General features: G+C 44.3%; 1 protein-coding gene across 2 annotated transcripts in view; it reads left to right on the top strand.

Annotated features, from left to right (window-relative positions):
- The window catches only part of LOC129705231 (L-fucose kinase), a 139,248-nt gene that overhangs the window by 12,123 nt on the left and 112,996 nt on the right, over positions 1 to 14,129 (top strand). The gene's annotated exons all lie outside the window — the stretch shown is intronic.

Here is a 14,129-nt window from a genome sequence, read left to right as displayed (position 1 = left end):
GATCTAGCACTCTGGTGCCAGGATAGGAGCCTCCTCTTGAACATCAAAAAAACGAAGGAGCTGATCATGGACTTTAGGAGGGCACATCATCCGAGGATGTACACTCCATTGAGGATAAATGGGGATCCTGTGGATAGGGTGAACTGTTTTAAATGTCTGGGAGTCCACATCTCAGGATATGACATGGGCATCACACCCCTCGGCACTCGTGAGTAAGGCAAGGCAGTGCCTTTACCACCTCAGGCAATTGAGGAAATTCAGAGTGTCTCCGAGGATCCTCCAGTGCTTCTACGCAACGGCGGTGGAAAGCATCTTGTCCGGGAACATTACCATCTGGTTTGGGAATTGCTCTGCCAAGGACAAGAAGGCTCTGCAGAGAGTAGTGCGTTCGGCTGAACGCACTATGGGAACTTCACTCGCCCCCCTGCAGGAACTATACAACAGGAGGTGCAACTCCAGAGCAAATAAAATCATGGGAGACCCCTTCCACCCCTGCAACGGACTGTTCCAGCTGCTACGGTCAGGCAAACGCCTCCGTTGCCATGCGGTGAGAACGGAGAGGTTGAGAAGGAGTTTCTTCCCAGAGGCAATTTGGACTGTAAACGCCTATCTCACCAGGGACTAACTCTACTGAATGTTTTTCCTTCCATTATTTATTATGTACAAGTTACGGGAATGCTGCCTGCCTGCTGAGTTACTCCCGCACTTGTGCTGTTCATTAACCAGCATCTGCAGTTATTTGCTTCTACTTCACAAATCTTGTGACTTTGTTCAGCTCTCATCTTGTTCCACTGTCAGGTTTGTCTTTTTGTTTAATAGACTGTTGCTGCTATTAGAGATCAGCATAAACTTATTAGGTATTTCCTGTGGCAGTTGGCCCATTATTTTTAAAGTAAAACAATCCAGTACAGATAGGAATGCTGTTGATTCCTATTCTGCCTCTTGAGTGTTTCAAACTCCATAGGATTCTTGACCGAGGGCCTCTTTGAACTAAGGGATGTTGTGGAGACTATGCATAAGTTGGGTTATACTAAGGAATGCATTACAAGTGCATTCCTGAGACAGTAGGAGACTGGGGCTGGATCATGAGTTAAATTCCAAAAATATTGGATTATTTATACATAGCATTTTACTATACGAGTAAGAAGGTTATGAAATGAATCTCTGAAATGCATGCATGCATGGTTGATGTGCAACATTGTTCATTTATCTGATAATTTTCCTTTTCTCTTTCATCTGTGGGAAGCTATGGGGATCTGATTTGAAAAAAAATCACTGATTTTGTCCATGAAGTTGGCAAGGTCTTTTACTATTTGTCAGCAAATCGACTGATCTGTCCAGATCTGACATTGCGAGATATATTAGTTTGGAAGATAAGAATCTCTATTGGGAAGCTTGAGTGATTCGCGTTATATTTCTAACTAGTACTTGGAACAGAACAAATGTTGAATTGGCAGAGTAATGCTGGTCCTCGGGGAAGATCCTGAAGTGGTTGACAGTTTTATTTTCCCTCTCCTTCACTGTTCCTCCCCCCCATTCCTCTGTAACATTGTCTGCTCTTGAAGCCTACTTATTTATTCCTTAAATTTCTGGTGCCATAAATATTACATTTGTATGAAATCTTTTTAAGCGAGACCAGCTACAATGCCACATTTAACTGAGGGGGAGCACAAAAATAAAATTTCCTTAATCTAAAATGAATATGATGCACCAAATAAATCATGTGCAGATAAACCGTGTTGTTTTTCATTTTCGTTTTTCAGTTTGTGAAGAACCCTAGAGTAAAGAGGTCACACCTTGTTGTGAGCTCCATGTGTCTCAAGTCTGACTCATTTGGATGTTACAAATCCACAGAGAAAATGTGCAAAGCATTAATTGGTGGAATCTGTCCAGATATATTTTCTACTGCACCATGACATGAGAGTTCTCTCACTGTCTCATCAAACATTTGCCTTTCAAACAGCAATTCAACATCCCCAATACTTATATAGGCAAGGGTATTATTCAAAGTTATGATTTCCATTTTAATACAGCCTAGTCAGGTCGGGTCAGTTCACTTCACTTACCCCTCAGGGCACCCTGCAGATTACAAGTTTGGCATAATGAACCTGAGAGATGGAAAAGTTTATTTAGAGGAGAAACTTTAACCTCAGAAGACCAGGCAGTTGCTATGGAAATTTGATTTGCTGCCATTGCTGCTTCATGGTGTTGTCAGTGAGACCATGCAGAAAACATTCTTATTTAATAGGATTGCTGTGATGAATCGCAAAAAAGGCTGGCCTATTTTTGGCATACCCTCCAGAGAAAGGATTTTTTAGAGATTAATGTTTCTGATTGTTCCCTTGTGAGTATTGATGGCAGTCCAGGCCCGTACTTACACTTGAAATGGCTATTAACCCTTTATGATACCCAGCATCGGAAATGAGCGTATATGCACTGGGGCTTTTCCTTTCAACTTGGCCCAGTTGCTGGCACTGTGAGAGAATTGTGGTGCACCAAAAATACAAGGTCATAATCTAAATGGATGCAGTAATCCCTTATTACAGTACCGAAGCAATATTACAGCTGCTTTACTTTCCATGATGTGTCAAGCAAAGGCATTTCTATGCACCCTGATATTTCCAATGGATATTGCAGATCACACATTAATGTATGCACTGGTTACTCCTAGCATCATGGTGGAACTTTCTTTTGGATCAACATTTGAAATAAATCTGTGGGGTTTGTTTAGTGGAAAATTGCCTTTCAAGTTTGAATACTTAAACTGTCATTTCACTCGATGATTCATGGTGTGAAAATCCCTAAAGCATTAGAGATGCATGCAATGAGATACGGAATAAATAGAATGAATTTAGCAAGGACTGTTGTAACATTTTTCTACAGTGGAAAAAATCAGGTCCCAACAAAACAATGAAGAAAAATAACATTATTTACTAGGTTATTATTAAATTCTGATTCTTCCTGTCATTTTCCTAATTGCTACCTAAATTACCATTTTGCCTTCTAACAATGATCTATTCCTTTTAAATTTATAATTTCTTTTAGATTGTACACCTCTGAACCCTGTCATTTATTTAAGCTCTGTATACAGCCTGTTATCTTATTACCAGCCGCTTTCCAGACTACAGTTGATGAAAGATCTATAAAACGGATGCCCTACAATGCTGAGAACTATAACCTGCACTCTGTATCTTCCCCTTTGCTCTATTTATTGTACTTGAGTTTGACTTCATTGTATTTATGTATGGTATATTTGATCTATTTGGATAGCATGCAAAACAGAACATTTCACTGTATCTCAATACATTTGACGAAAATAAACCAAAATCTTAATTGGGTAGTTCAAATGGATCAAGTGGAGCCCATGGCCAACAAATGTACAACCCTGTGGTATGAATATTGATTTCTCTAATTTCAAGCAAACCTTGTATTCACCCTCTCTCCATCCCTCCCCCACCTTAGTCGTCCTGCTAGTTTCACTGTTCGTAGCCCTTTGTTATCACCTCCTCCACAGCTGACAATGGACCACTGTGGGCTCCTTGGCCATTGATTATGATTTGTTCTGAGCTTTTTCATACGTCTAGTTTCCCTTCCGCTATTGACTCTCAGCCTGCAGAAGGGTCTCGACCCGAAATGTCATTATTCCTTTTCTCTAGAGATGCTGCCTGACCTGCTGAGTTACTCCAGCATTTTATGTTTAACTAAACAATATATGTGTCTTTTTACTATACTGGAGAGTTTTTGACGAACAAGATTAGTATTCACTTTTTTACACTAATACACTGTTCTTAACAAAAATCTACCCATCATGTGAAACCTTATAAATAGCAGATATAAATTAGATAACATCAAGACCGAGTCAAAAACCTTTTTCATAACAGACACATTTTCATCGTTTTCCCACCATTTTGGACACCAAAAGTGTGACATTTAATAACTGCTACATTTAGTCATGAATATTTAATTCATAAATTCACATGGCTCCTCGTACATGTTTTTATAATGGTCTAGGGGAATATCTTCATCTATACTAGGAGAGAAATACAGTAACATAAAGGTAATACAATACAGTAAAGATCCCGTAACAGTCGTTGTGCTTGGTGTTCATTGTCACAACGACCTTTATCGGGGTCGGTACCTCCGCAAGTTAAATCACGGAGACTCAAACCTTTAATGCTTTTCAAAAACCTACCGAGGTATCCTATGGTAGTAGCGATTTTTGGGTGAGTTAATTATCTTTTCTTATGTTGTAATTTAATATATTAAAAACATTGTGGTGTCAAAAACGCAACAACCGTTAACGATAGATGATATAGTTCTATTATTGATGAGGCTCTCAATAAGGTCTCTTCTATACCCCGTGACTTTGCTCTCACTCCCCTCCCCTCCCCCCCCCCCCCCCCCCCCCCACTAGTAACAAGGGGAGAGTCCCCCTTGTCCTCACCTTCCACCCTACCAGCCGCCACATACAACAAATAATCCTCCAACATTTTCGCCACCTCCAACATGATCCCACCACTTGCCACTTCTTCCCGCCCTCACATCAGTTTGAAGAAGGGTCTTGACCCAAAACGTTGCCCATTTCCTTCGCCTCACCCGCTGAGTTTCTCCAGCATTTTTGTCTACCAACCGTTCACGATATATTTCCCGACTTTAAAAATTGTTTCTTTTTCTTTTTGACATAAATTGGCCATCAAAACTAAGAAACTGAGCCAATCTTCAATTTGGCAACACACTGTCTCTTGTTGGTGTTTGCATTTTATTGTTCCATGTGGTATTCATAAACATAGAAAGGAATAAGAAATATGTGTACTTACTGTGCCAACCAGGTCACTGGTGGACATCACGCAACAACCGTTACACAAATGTATATGTGTATTCTGATGCCATTTTCAGAAACTTGCCATCAATATACTATCTTTTCTTATATTTCTTGTTGATACTATGTTAGTCATGAACCCAATAAAGTGCTTGTCAACCTTTTTGAACGAATTTGAAATTTGACCCCATTTGTCACATTTTAGTGTGCAGTATTGTAAAAAGGCACATATGGATTTAATGTGCTAACACTGAGCGAATACAGAGACGTGGAATTCTACCCGTACAATTGTGTTGTTGTAGTAAGATAGTGCATTGCGGAGACGTGCAGGTTTGTAGTTTGGTTGGCTTCTGTGGGTCGTTAGTGGAACGGCTGCCTCATGGTGCCGGAGGACTGGGGTTGATTCTGGCCTCAAATGTCCACTGTGGCCTCGTGGGTCTCCTCCAGGTGCTCCAGTGCACTAGTTCTATGTAGTGTGTGGGGTGGAGCAGGTATGCCGGGGGCTGCAGGGGTGCTCAGGGTTGGGCCCAGGTTTCCGGTGCTGTGGGACAGTGGCTCTTGTCGGCCGATCGCGGGGGTTCATGGAGGCCAATTGGGCTGCAAGCCATGTCTTTGCGGTACGGGATGGGGAGAATCCCATGCTGTCACAATGTCTGTCTTTGCAATGTGGGAGGAATGATAGAACCACTGCAGTAGTTCTATTCTACACATTGTGTATTGTCCCTAGAGTAGGATAGAACTAGTGTATGGATGATCGCTGGTGGGCACACTCGGTGTTTCCACTCGCTAAAATGGTTCAAAAACATCTTTCACTCTTTTGACCTAGTGGTCATTCCATGCAACAACGAACAACAGATTAAGTCTGCTGTAATTGAAATCCATTATAAAAAGGTCAGTTAAAAAGAGGGTTTGCTGTAATGCAATGAGACTTTTGTATACACACAAATGTGATCTGGGCCTAGAAATTCTTTGCTGCTCGTATGTTAATATTACAATGCAATGGATGTCGGGCAATGTCTTGTGAAAACCCAATGCTATGGAATAGTACTGTACTTGTGCCTTGAGAAATCGCATGCAGTTAAATAAGTCCCGCATATTGAAGGTACTTGAGGACCTTTCCTCTGCTACTTTCGTTGTAGCATACAGAGCAAAGTTGTGGATCCTAGAGCAGTGGGCACATTAAAGCATTACTACTCTCAGATCTTACAGTATGTGCACCAATTTGAATTAGAAGATGCCTTCACCAAGGTGGGGGCCTTACCATTCATGGTGTATGTCCTTCATTAATGGTCATGAAATGCACCTGCTCATTTATCAGCTCATTTCACCAACACATCTTTGAGGGCCTACATATCTTTGTATTTGTCTTATCTATCTATCTATCTATCTATCTATCTATCTATCTATCTATCTATCTATCTCTGGGGCCATCCAACCGACTGCCGTCCGGCGCCCTTCCTGCCTTTCGATTCGTGCCCGATACTCGCAGATGTCCAATCGGAATGGCCGATGCTCGCAGATGTCTAATCGGAATGGATCCATTTGCATGTACGGCTGCCGGCTGCATTTCTTCCTTTGATTCATTGCCACGCCCAATCCAGACGCTCAATCTCCGAGATCTTTTCCATTTCGGTAGAGATTTCGCTTTTCTTTCTAAGTATCCGCTCCTCATTACATTTCGTCCTGTTGAAGTGCACGTTTTTAATCAAATCCTTCTCTCCCCCCCCCCACCCCCAAGTATTTCAAAAATAAACAGGCTTCTCCATTTACATGCCAGCTTCCAACACACTTCGAAACAAAGTTGCAAGACAGGAACACTCTGAACTTTTCACTGCTGCAGCAGGCAGGGGAGGTGCCATTGGATTTTTTTTTTAAATCCACTGCTGAGGGAGGCAGGGCAGTGCTGGAATCTTACTTTTGGGAACGGCTTCAGTTCCATTGGAGGAGACGGGTGCATGGTGGAATATTGGGTTGGGGGATCACACCATTGGGGGAGCAGACCCAACGGGTCTGCACTTGGTCTAGTATACTTTTAAAACTCTCGCCCCATCCGACCGCCTGCCGTACGGATCCCTTCCTGCCTTTCGATTCGTTCCCGCCGTGCGATGTCACAATGCCCGATGATCGCGGACGTCCAATCGCGATGCCCGACGCTCGCAGACGTCCAATCGGAATGGATCCATTTGCATGTACAGCTTCCGGCCGCGTTTCTTCCTTTGATTCCCCGCAACTCCGAAACCGGACGCAGAATCGCCGACGTCTTTTCCATTTCGGTAGAGATTTCGCTTTTCTTTCTAAGTATCCGCTCCTCATTACATTTTGTCGTGTTTAAGTACACTTTTTTAAATCAAATCCTTTCACCCCCCCACCCCCCCACCTCAATATTTCAAAAATAAACTGGCTTCTCACCCATAGAAGCAGCACCTGCCCCAGCCCCTGGTGAACGTTCCATCGTGTGATGTCACAATGCCCGATGCTCACAGATGTCCAATCGGAATGGATTCATTTACATATGCCTTTGCAGGAGCCACAGCCCCAGTGAACGTTCCATCGTGTGATGTCACAATGCCCAATGTTCAAATACATTGTTGCCATATTGGGAGTACAGAGAATAGGCTGTGGGCCGAGGAGCTTTATTCTGCAGTTTCATGACCCAAGTCACCAAACTACATGAAATTTTCACATATTGTGTAAAAATATTTATATAAATCACCCCTGAAACTCGATATGAAGAAGACTTGCACATTTTTATTAAATTAGAGAAAAACGGGAAAAATGTTGGGAATTTTTTAGTCCAATGAAAGCACGTTTGACATTGAGTTGTCTGCCAGTTGGCCAATCACGCGCTTTGTTTAAGGCAAGCACACAAAATGGCTGAGGGGGCTTCACAGATGCCTGTTTTACTGGAGATTCCGATGTGTTTTTCTGTAGAATAAATGTCATGGAAACTTGCAGCAGGTTCATTGTATTTAGTGGGAAAAGCATAAAAAAGGCTGAAGAAAGTGCAGCGAAGTGGATTAAAGTGCAAGAAAGAAAAATCCCTACTTTTCACTCACTCACTCATTCATGAAAACGAGGGCCTAAACTATAACACGGTCAATTAAACATTGTCACTAATGCCAGCCTGTTGTAGAGTAATAAGTCTTTAACAAATAATCTCGAAGCTGCCTGCGAAAACTTGCCAGGAAAAAGTGCTCCGATCGCGGAACTTAGGTACTCGCGGTAAATAGCGATCGATATCCCTCCGTTTTTCTCCCATTATCAGGGTCTGAAAACGAGCAAACGACCGCTACAGACGGCACTATGTACAGCCCCCCCCTCCCTCACCCCTCTTTCTTCCCCTCCCTGTCACACCCCTTCCCCTACCCCTCTGTCCCTCTTCCACCACTCCCCCGTCCTTCTTCCACCACTTCTGCTACCCGTCCCTCCCTCCCCACTCTTCCACTTCTCTCCTCCCCCCTTCCTCCTCACTCACCCCACCCCCTTCCCTCTCTCCCCTGCCCCCTTCCCCTCTGTCCCCCTCTTCCACCACTCCCCCTACCCCCCCTCTTCCCTCTCTCTCCCCTTACCCCATACCCTCTCCCTCCTCCACCCCTGTCTTCCCCTCTCTCCACACCCCTTCCCCTACCCCTCTGTCCCTCTCCACCATCCCCCTGTCCCTCTTCCACCACTCCTGCTACCCCTAACCCCTCCCCCCCCCTCCATCCCCACTCTTCCACTTCTCTCCCCCCCCTCCCCTCCCACACTCCCCCCCCCCCCCCCCACCCCTTTCCCCCTCCCATCCCACTCTCCCCCCCTCCCTCCACACTGTTCCCCCTCTCCCTCCTCATTCCCTTACCATGCACAGTCTCTGTCTTTAAGAAGGAACTACAGATGCTGGAAAATCGAAGGTAGACATAAAAAAAGCTGGATAAACGCAGCGCGTGCGGCAGCATCTATGGAGCGAATTGAATGGTCAACGTTTTTGGCCGAAACCCGGAAGAAGGATTTCGGCCAAAAACGTTGCCCTTTTCCTTCGGTCCATAGATGCTGCTGCACCCGCTGAGTTTATCCAGCTTTTTTGTTGTTGTACCAGCCTCTCTCTCTCTCTCTGCCCTTCTCTCTTCTCTCGACTCATGCACGCCCGCTCCAACCCCTCCCCCCCCCCTTCACCTCTCTCCCCCATCACCTCTCTCCCCCATGCTCTCCTCCCCCTCTTCTCCTCTCCCTCTCCACCCACAATATTTTTTGTGGGGCGGATCCACAGTGTGTGTGACTGTTTGTGGAGGCGGCCACGCGCTCTCCATTCAAGCTCCCCCCCTTGTTGCAGGAGGCGCGCGCAGCATCAGAACGCTCAGTGATTATTCAAATTCTTCACTAACCGTCATTCTGACTTTGCTTGTGAAGAGAAAAGTCCTGAATTGCATTTGTCTGATGCAGGAAGATTGTTCCTGATGTTGGGGAAGTCCAGAACAAGCGGGTCACAGTTTAAGGATAAAGGGGAAATCCTTTAGTACTGAGATGAGGAAAACATTTTTCACACAGAGAGTGAATCTCTGGAATTCTCTGCCACAGAAGGTAGTTGAGGCCAGTTCATTGGCTATGTTTAAGAGGGAGTTAGATGTGGCCCTTGTGGCTAAAGGGATCAGGGGGTATGGAGAGAAGGCAGGTACAGGATACTGAGTTGGATGATCAGCCATGATCATATTGAATGGTGGTGCAGGCTCGAAGGGCCGAATGGCCTACTCCTGCACTTAAATTCTATGTTTCCCTCTCTTCACCCCTCTCCCTCTCCCACCCATCCCTCTCTCCCCCACCCCCCTTCCCTCACTACCACCACCCCCTTTCCCCTACCCCTCTGTCCCTCTTTCACCACTCTCCCTACCCCTCCCTCCCCACTCTTCCACTTCTATCCCCTTACCCAACGCCTCTCCCTACCCCACCCCTCTCTTCCGCTCCCTACCCCCTCTCTCCCCCCCACCCCGTTTCCTCCTCCTCCCCTCCTCCCCCTCCCTCCTCTCTTCTCCCCCCCCCCCCCCCCCCCCACACACAAACGCCGTTGGGGGTACAGACCCAACGGGTCTGCCATTTTGTCTTGTTTATGTACACATTTTTTAATCAAATCCTTCTTCTCCCCCCCCCAATATTTCAAAATAAACTGGCATCTCACCCATAGAATCAGCCCCAGCCCCAGCCCCTGGTGAACGTTCCATCGTGTGATGTCACAATGCCCAATGTTCACATATGTCCAATCGGAATGGATCCATTTACATATGCCTTTGCAGGAGCCCCAGCACCTGGTGAACGTTCCATCGTGTGATGTCACAATGTCCAATGCTCAAAGACATTCTTGCCATAGAGGGAGTACAGAGAAGGTTCACCAGACTAATTCCTGGGATGTCAGGACTTTCATATGAAGAAAGACTAGATAGACTCGGCTTGTACTCGCTAGAATTTAGAAGATTGAGGGCAGATCTTATAGAAACGTACAAAATTCTTAAGGGGTTGGACAGGCTAGATGCAGGAAGATTGTTCCAGATGTTGGGGGAATTCCAGAACAAGGGGTCACAGTTTAAAGATAGGGGGGAAATCCTTTAGGACAGAGATGAGATAAACATTTTTCACACAGAGTGGTGAATCTCTGGAATTCTCTGCCACAGAAGGTAGTTGAGGCCAGTTCATTGGCTATATTTAAGAGGGAGTTAGATGTGGCCCTTGTGGCTAAAGGGATCAGGGGGTATGGAGAGAAGGCAGGTACAGGATACTGAGTTGGATGATCAGCCATGATCATATTGAATGGTGGTGCAGGCTCGAAGGGCCGAATGGCCTACTACTGCACTTAATTTCTATGTTTCCCTCTCCTCACCCCTCTCCTCACCCCTCTCCTCACCCCTCTCCTCACCCCCCTTCCCTCACTACTCCACCCCATTCCCTCTCTCCACCCGCCCCCTTCCCCCTACCCCTCTTTTCCTCTTTTCCTCCCCACTCTTCCACATCTCCCCCTCCACTCTCCCTCCCCACTCTTTCCCGTCTCTCCCTCCACCCCTCTCCCCCTCCCTCCCTCCTCCCCTCCCTCCCCCCCCCCCCTCCCCCACATCTTTCCCCATCCCCGCTCTCTCACCCCCTACCCCGCTCTCCTTTCCCTCCCAAATCTGTCATGTTTTCCTCCTCCTCCTCCTCTCCCTTACCCTCTTCTCACCCCCCCCCCCCCCCCCCCACCTGTGAGTTTGGGGGGTGGTTAATTTGAGTGTGATGCCGCAGCCCCCACTCCCCCCCCCGCCAAACGCTGTTGGGGAAACAGACCCAACTGGTCTGCACTTGGTCTAGTTTAATTTAAGACGCACTACTCCAGACTCTCACTGTTAGACTATCGTATCATATTATGATCATTCTTTCCCAGAGGATCCTTTATTACAAGATCATTAATTAATTCTATGTCATTTGACCTCACCAGATCTTAAACAGCCTGCTCCCTGATTGGTTTCACAGTGCTATTGTAAGAAACTAGAGTCTCATTCTCAAGACTACATTTGCTAATTTTATATGTTCAACCTGTATAAAGATTGAGGTTGTTGACAGTTAATTCAGTGCCTTTTTTGCTGGCCCTCATTATTGCTTGATTTATGCAATGTCCTGCAGCATAGCGTGAGCACATTAGACTACTCCAATTGTGAATTGTTTCCCTTGACATTTCTTGCCTCCTTCAAAATTGATCATCCGAGTCAAGATCATTTTGCACAACTGGTCAGGGGTGTTTCCGTTGATCTAATTCTTCAGTTACTGTGCCACCCCACATCCTTGTCTTTTCTCCCTATCCTTCCATACTGTTAAGTAAGTACTCGAGAGCCTCTAGTTCCCAGTCTTGGTCACCTTGTAGCCATATCTCTGAAATGATTATAATCCAACCCATTTGTGTTTGTGCCAACAACTCGTTATGTTGCTTGCATTTGCATAAAATGCCTGTAATTTAGTATTTTGTTATCTTTCCTTACCCCCTCAGTTTGCAGTCACACTCTTACATTTGTACATTTGTTTTGTCCTTTTCTGTCACATTCTAGATATCTTAGTCCATTAACAAAAATTCCCTGTTCTGTTTCTTCATAAATTCCCCTAGGATAACTAGGACAGCACAGAAGATCATTGGCTACCCTCTACCCTCCCTGATGGATATTTACACCTCCCGCTGCCTTAGCAGGGCAAAGAATATCATCAAGGACAGCTCCCATCCTGCGTTTGGACTGTTCGACCTGCTGCCCTCTGGAAGGCGCTATAGGTGCATCAAATCTAGGACAAATAGACTCAGGAATAGTTGTTTTCCGAAAATTATAACTACTCTTAATTCACACATGCACTGACTTTACAGCCCAACACCCGGACTTCCATCTATTATATCCACGTAATGAAATTTGGAACTGTAATGTGTATTGTAACTGTAATTTTTAACATTTTTTTAAAAAACATTTTTAATATTTAATATAATCTTTAAACATCTCCTTCACCATTTTGCCTTTATAGATATGTATATAGCGCCGCAGAATTGTGCACCTATCCCCCCCCCCCCTTCTCCCTTTTGTTTTTGTTTTCTGTTTCTTGTTTTTTGTACTAAATTATATGTATGCACTGAGTACGAGCAGCTTTTAATTTCATTGTACATGTATAGTGACAATAAATGGCATATCTATATCTTCACCTGTTCCAACACTTCCTTCTGTGTCTTGGTGCCAAACACTGTATGTGATGTAAACTCAAAGAAGGTTCCTTAATAGAATATATATATATATGAAGTAACAGCCTGGATAACTTGCTAATCTATTCAGTAAGATTTGAATCCACAGCTTTCTGAATTTTGACTGAAGTGAGAATGTCACTGAGATAAGACTAGCATTTTGCACTTAGGTCAGACAATCCTTGACTTTCAGTCAAAAGTTTATTTTATTCCTGTCTCTGTGAATTTCTAAACATGTGGTATTCTTATGCTTTACCCAGATTGGAGATGAAGAATAAAGTTTTTTGTTTTTTTTAGGAGAATCCTTGTCCCTGCTTGGAAATATGGCGTCCTGTCTCTGATATTTCTAATGATTAATTACATATAACAAAATGAAATATAGGCACATATCATTTTGATCGAAGACTTGTGTTGTATTTGTTTGGCTTTGCTTCGCTCATATGATGCTGTAGGAAACTGTTGGCTCTTGCAAATGGCTGCTGGATTATGGTGCAAAAACACAAGAAAGACAGGAAATACTGTAGCCTTTCGTGGGAACTGTCACTGTGTGAAACATGTCTTTCCACAGTAAGGCTCTCACACAAGGATCATTAAAAATTGAGGAAGGCCTGGCTCTTCATCATGAAGACAGATTTCCTTTCATAGCAGCATTGGCATCCGATAACAAACTAACTGTTGGGAAAACACGTGAAGTAAGGGAAGGAGCGACAGTGAGACGTAATCTGGCACCTGCAAGGCGTCATTCGTCAGCTATTTTGGTTAATCAAGAGCTCATGCAATTGTTGAAGATTTAAGTTGCAATGACTTCATGTCTTGTTACACTTCCTTGAGGTTGACATCTTGCATCCAATGGCAAGACTTAGAAGCTGTCTTGAATAAATCATGCATTTTAGCCTGTTTAGTTGATTTCACAGTAAAGTGAATAATCTGCAATAAAACATCCTGTGCTGTATTTATACAAATATATGGATTGTGTTCTGTGCTAAAGCAACACCACCCCAACATTTTAATGTCACAATGCATACCCTTTAGAATATAGAACAGAGAACAGTATAGCGCAGGAACACCCTCTTCAGCCTACAATGTCTGATACCATATTAAAGTAAGCTTATTTGCCTTCCTCAGATCCATATCCCTCCATTTCCTGTATGTTCATGTGCCGGACCAAACACCTCTTAAATGTCACTATTGTGTCCACTTAGAAGACCCCCCCCCCCCCCCCCCCCCCACCCAACAGCGCTGCCCTGTTTTATAAATATTTAGTTTTGAATGATATCTTAATCGAGAAGTTGTGTTAAAGATGGTATGTTGGCAAACCAGATGATGGTAAATGTATCCCCTGTGAGCTACCTCTTGTGTATAAATTGTCCAGCAGGAGAAAAGATGGGGTACGAAGGTAAGCTAGCCAAGAATATAAAGCAGGATAGTAAAAGCTTCTTTAGGTATGTGAAGAGGAAAAAATGAGTTAAGGCCAAAGTTGGACCCTTGAAGGCCGAAAAAGGTGAATTTATTATGGGGAGCAAGGGAATGGCAGATGAGTTGAACAGGTACTTTGGATCCGCTTTCACTAAGGAGGACACAAACAATCTTCCTGATATAGTAGTG

This window comes from Leucoraja erinacea, chromosome 17 (genome assembly GCF_028641065.1).
Source record: "Leucoraja erinacea ecotype New England chromosome 17, Leri_hhj_1, whole genome shotgun sequence".
Taxonomy (NCBI): domain Eukaryota; kingdom Metazoa; phylum Chordata; class Chondrichthyes; order Rajiformes; family Rajidae; genus Leucoraja; species Leucoraja erinaceus.
The sequence above is the reverse complement of the archived record's forward strand: the minus strand, read 5'-3'. Positions and strand labels throughout refer to the sequence as shown.